The sequence below is a fragment of the Streptopelia decaocto genome (assembly GCF_964273445.1).
Source record: "Streptopelia decaocto genome assembly, chromosome: 1".
Lineage (NCBI taxonomy): Eukaryota > Metazoa > Chordata > Aves > Columbiformes > Columbidae > Streptopelia > Streptopelia decaocto.
The window spans coordinates 169,281,977-169,288,227 of NC_138663.1; positions in this window are offsets into that span (position 1 = coordinate 169,281,977).

Genomic DNA, 6,251 nt, shown 5'->3' on the forward strand with positions numbered 1-6,251 from the left:
TTTTTTTGCATTGTGGAGAAATGGATTTGAATGGAATCATGAAATACGATTTTTTTCCAGACATAAATTATGCTAAAGGTTTCCAGACAGTACTTCTTTCAAATGTTCTAAGTCTCATTTACTGTACCAACTCTACTCTGTTCAGCTAAAGTAAAGATTGGAGTTGACGCCTATGTAACTTCACAGTCTTGTTGTCCTACTTGAGAAAATTTCAGGCATCATTTTTCCTCATTTCAAAATTTCTCAGCAAAGTGAGATGAATGATCTGTCTTGTTTTTTTGCGGTTACTTGATAACAAGTCTATTCCAGTACACATTGTCCCAAACACTCTCAGCATTCACATAAAGTGTGCTGAGGCTGCTTTTCAGGGCTCAAGCCGTAGCAGTTTTGTCCCACATTTGTACCAGGTTTCTACAGTGTCAACATTACATCTAGTCAGGAGGTTAGAGCACTTCTCCTTGCTTTTTTTTACATTGTAAAATAGGGGCTAGGTTGAAACAACTTACTGAATATAACATAGATATCTTTTGAAAGACCCTGATCCAGTGGATTCCCGGGGATTTCTCAGGTTTCACATCACACTAAAGGAAGTTTGTAAGCCTGATTTTAAAGGTTGTAATCTGACTTCTGCAATAAACATGAGTACTTCCTTTCCTTTCTTCTTATCTTTCCCAGTACAAACCATGTAGATATCTGTCAAACAGCAGGCTTTGAAAATGCCCTGGAAAATGGCAAATGCCCATTCCTAGACATGATATGAAGTGCAGTTGCTTGACATTAGCCCACATTATGAAAATGTTGGCAAAATAATTCCTCCATGTTTTTATAACAAACAAAGAACTGACTGGCTGATTTCATGTCCTGCACATAATTGTGCTGTCTTCATAACATTTGAAAAGACTTTCAATGAAGATACAAATTGAGTATAATACAAAATCCTAATTTTTGCATGATCATGCTTTAAGTAATTTCACACTGAAATAGGTTAGATAATTGCCAAGTAACATGACTAAACTTCCACTTCTCTTTTTGCAGACCAGACTGCAAATCATCTTATTTCTTGTAAGTCACAGACTAAGAGTGTATGTGTAGAGAGTCAATGAGGTTCATCCAATGAACAATAAGTTGGTCTTGTGTCTGAACAGCTTAACAGCTGAATGTTAAGATTCATCAGCAACCTGGCTGAGAGAGCCGACAGATTCAAATTATCAATGTTTGTTCCCTCTGGTGACAGCAAAGATGTTAGCTGGGGGGGTTTGCATGGCTGGAGGGAGACAGAGTTTGGATTTATTTTTTCTTAATTCCTTTTTTTAAGCATAACAAGCAATGGGCACTGCTGAGAAAGCTCTGTCTCATTTCAGTGGGCTGAACTCAGTATAAAGGAAATTAGAGCTGGCATTATCTAGAGGTATGAATTTGTTCCACGGTCATTCTGCTAATAAAGGCCTGAACCAAATAAGAGTTCTTTACAAACCAGCATCTTTATTCATTGACATTTTCTTCATACTTAAAAAAAATCCCATTAGGGATGAGGCAGAAAACTTCAAATTTCTTAAAATTGTTGAAAGAAAACAAAAGAACAATTAGTTAATACACTTTGATACTTTAAGTTTGATAATAAGGAGATGTTTGCTTTAAAATCATATGTGATTAACATTACTTTTATTGTAGTCAATATATCTAAATAAAAAATGAAGAGAAGTGGAAAAGCAGAGCTTTTTTTGTACATTTCAACAATTCCAAACTTTTATTTCCAAATTATTTTCAAGACTCTGAATGTATCAAAACCAGCTATTTCTCATGAAATTTATTGGCTTTGATATACTGCCTTTTTTTTTTTTTTTCAATTAAAAACATTTCATGATAATTTAGTTCTATTCCAAAATCCATTGAAGTCATTGCAAACTTTATTTGATTTCAGAAATTTTTGGATCAGGTTCACAGATGAGATCTATGTGAGCAGAGTAAAAGAAAAAACACAACCATTCCACTGATCCAGATTTTAAGCTGAGATCCACAGGCACAATGTCCCCTGACTTCAGAGGCAAATACAATTAAGGGCAACATTTAGCCATCAGATGTCTTTTCAAAAGTGAATGAAAGCGAACCTGAGAGTTACAGCTGACAATACAGCTGATTTACTTTTTAAAACTTGTTATTATTTATGACTTATACATTAAAGATTGCCTATATTATTAGATGAAAAGAAGTTAACAGTCTACAGTGCAGATAATCTTGTTTTAAGTTAAAGTGCAGTTTTAAATCTAAGCAGTTAATTGGTTTCTTATTCATGACAGCAGCTCATTAGTCACAATACAATGGTTTCTGCATAAAATAAACATAATAGAAAAGAATGTTTTAAATCTACAGGATTTGGGCACATACTCCAAATAAAATATTTTATGACTAGCACACTTTTATTTCACTTGTCTTTCTCCTGCATTGATGAGGCTCAGTCCTCAGCTGTACTCAGTTTACTCAAAGTGATCTTGTCACTGTCCCAGTCCTGGAACGGGACAGCCCTGAAAGGGCAGCATGTTCTTTGGCAATGGAATAGAGCAGCATGTGATCTCTCCTGTCTTCTGGTAAACACCATCAGCAAAGCAAATGGAAAGGGGTTTAAAGCTCATTACAATGTCTTTCACCATCTTAGGTCAAGATATGCTCAGTGAAATCTTCAAGGCTGTTTTCTAGTTGCAGAGTAACATAAGCAAGCAGTGAAGCATGGGGCAAGCCATACAGGTTTGACATACCAGTGATTACATTGCATCTAGATATATGGAACAATCAACCATAGACATAGACATGTGTACATCTATCCATCTCTACTATGTCCTGTAGATTAAATGTCAAACTAAACTTAATTCTGAACTACTATTTACATATACTACAGTATATGGATGTACATGTATGCAATTACCTAAGAAAGATTTTGAGGAGACTGCATTTAACGCTATGGTATATCATTAAAAAGCACCAAACATGTACTTGGACTTCAGGTGAACCTCACCACAAGACAAACAGGTTTCCATTTTGACTCCTTTACATGCATATATATATACAAAACCAAAAGTGTCCCTGAAAGTTTGTCACAATTATTCAGCTACAACAGCTAGTTACTTCCTCTAACACACCTTAATATTCTTGTGTACACAAATGTATGCACAGGTACACGTAAAAAGCTTTTTTTTTATTTTTAATAGCAAGATATATTGCACACATACAACATCATAACTCGACATAAAAGCCATTTTAACATGTACATGAATTTTATTTCTTCTAATAATGCTTGTTCCACTCCATGATCCATAGCCAAATTGTTCACAAGTAAGCACCTAGGCATGGATTAATCTCATTTAACATTAAACCTCTAAAAATTCAGGAGCTAGCTGTTCAGATTCTGTCTTCAGTGAATGGTGAGAGTCAGGCAAATTGTCACAGTGTAAGACAGGTATCTAAGATAGGTAGATAAATCACCAGCTGAACATGCCTATTTCTCTCCACTAAAGGACAAAACATGCAGATTAAATTTAGACAATTAAATATTAGGCATCTAAAATCAGCAGCAGTGAATCACACGCCAGGAGGTGTGCACAGAGGAGCAGAGGAAGGTAGCTTGGTATCTGAATGGCATCAACATGTTGGTCTCTTTGCACTCATCTGCAGTTTGGACAGTCTGGTCTTTCACTCGTGGGTGGTGGGGGAAGTGACATCCACAAGGTTCCGAGCATGGCTAATGTATTTGTTCCATGACCCACGTGTTAATTCTGCCCTTCCAGCAAAATGGAGTATGTGCAGGACATGATGCTACCAGGTGACAGCAAAGACCTGCTCCAAAGGCTAAGCTGTGTTTTCCGCGAGCTCCCTGCACGGACCAAGGCTTCGCTGAGCAACCTCAGGTACACATCATGGAGCTACTTGGTGATGGGATGACCCACAAGATCAAAACACACTCCTCTTTAGTACCTGTGTCTTGGATGAGGAGGAGGATTAACCTTGCAGTGACCTTGTACCCAGTGCAATGTTTCCTGGCTGGAGGGTCTGTCTCCTTTTCTTTCCTGCTCACTCCCCACTTGCAGGAAGCAAGAGAGGGAGTAGTATCTCTGTCTGTTTTGGCCAATCATGCTGTTCTTAACACTTTTAATGCTGATCCTCAAGCTCCTCCATTGAAAAGCATATGGAATAATGATATTCATGATAATGGCACATTTTCTTGTGCCTGCAAAAAGTTCCAGATAATATAGAGGTGAGTAAGGTGCATAAAAATGGACTGAAAGATTAAAATTGTAGCACAGGGAATATGAAGCCACCCGCCCTATGATGTCCCATATCATGATGCTATTGCCTGGGAAATCAGTTTCGTTCTTTCCAGTTATGCAAACTAATTTATTTGAAATGATCGAAGCCCAGTTTCAAAGTATTACTATAGTTCCTGAAATCATACTTTGACCATAGGACTGCAAAAGCTTCTCACTTGTACAACTGTATAAATGTCCTATGTACAACAAAAGGATATAATTCACTCTTTGAGATTCAGGAATGCCATAAAGCTCCAGAACTGACTTTACATAATTAATCATCAGAGCCTCAAAATTAATTTCTTTGTATTGTCATGACATATGTCTGTTGTCTTATCATACATATTAAAAAAAAATTTTATCTTGAGATGCTCTTTAAGGCACGTTATCTTAGTGTTGTCAGAGTTTATTTAATGTCAGTCAAAGTTTATGCTTTCTCTCAAAACTAAACAGTCATTATGGTGCTGGAGTAAAAATTAGCATGACCATGTAAACTATGGGTGAAACAGTGCTCCTAAATATTCAGGAGTCAAGCACCTGACACCAAACTTCCAGGTTACCACATCAGATATTATTCTCTGTTTCTACTCCTACCTGTTTGGAGTAATGCATCTCAGCTTCAAAGATATGTGAGTGCAGGTGCAACGGGACATTATTTCCCAACCAATAAACACAAATATGTGCTGCATAGCTTGATCTCACATAGTTTAGTAAATAAACCACATAAGTTAAGAATATATTTTCTTCTCCACAAGTCCATAGAAAGAGAGAAAGAGGCTTTTCCTTAGGGTAATTAATCCTCGTGATTGTTTTTAGCAAATGTCTCTCAGTCCTGATACCCAGTCCCTTGTCAATCAAGCCCTAATACAACTCACCCAACCAAACTTTTCAACAGCTTTGCCACTTTGGGGTAGAGTTGGTATCGTTCAAGCATTTTCACAAGAGTTTGGGGTAGAGCCAGCTCCGGTTAATGAGGTGGGAGGCTGCTGCTGAGCCTCTTGTCTCTAAAAGGATCTGTTGCCTTTTCTCCATGAGGGAGTAGGGCAGCATGGTGCACTCTGTTTTTGCAAAATATTGAGTTTACCTGTTCCCAGTCAGCTGTAGGCAGACAAGTCAGCTCTGCTGGCTGTGAGCTGCCTCCATCCCAGACTGTGCCGAGAGGCACCAGGAGAATAAACTGCTTTTGCACTCAACTGCCAGTTCTCTCGCATTGTCTGGCCATAACAGAGACTTCAGCCAACTCATCTTTGAAGTGGGAAGTTGAGTCACGCCATCTGTGAAATCCTCGTTTTTCATTGTTGTGAAAATGCACTCCAGTGCCAGGGTATCCCGTTGTTTATTCGCTGCTCTGGCATGTCCATGCAGGGGAGGTGGACGCCAATCACAAAGCAAGCTGTGAGAGGCAGACAAAAGCTGTAGGTGGGACTGGTTAGGAGATGTAGGCCAGACACCTCCCTCAGAAAGGGCCAGCGGGTTGGAAGCCTTGGAGGCTTCAGAAATGTGCCCTTCAGTATCTTGGCTTACAAGTCAGTTATATGGGGAAACAACAGACAATTTTACTATGCCCAGCAGCACAGCTCCTGCCTCAGGCAGAATTAGATGGGCTTGCTTTTTGAAAATAATGGGAGAAAACACTTTGAACTAAGAGATTGATTCATGCATTTGCAGTTATATAAAATGCGTGTTTTTGCCAGAGTATCTCATTATGCAGCCACCGTTCTGGCATTCCAATGTGATGAGAATACCAATTAACCACATAATTATGAGGAGGATGCAAAGAGGACTGTCTCTTGTACCTTTTTCTTCTTTTAGACTTGCAAATAAAATGCCACCTCTACAGTATTATATATGACTTTCGGAATTAAATCAGGATTTCATGCACAACTTCTCACAGCTACTGTCAGTGAACAATTCTGTTAATAAATTATTTCATTTTCTGGCAATAAGTCATTG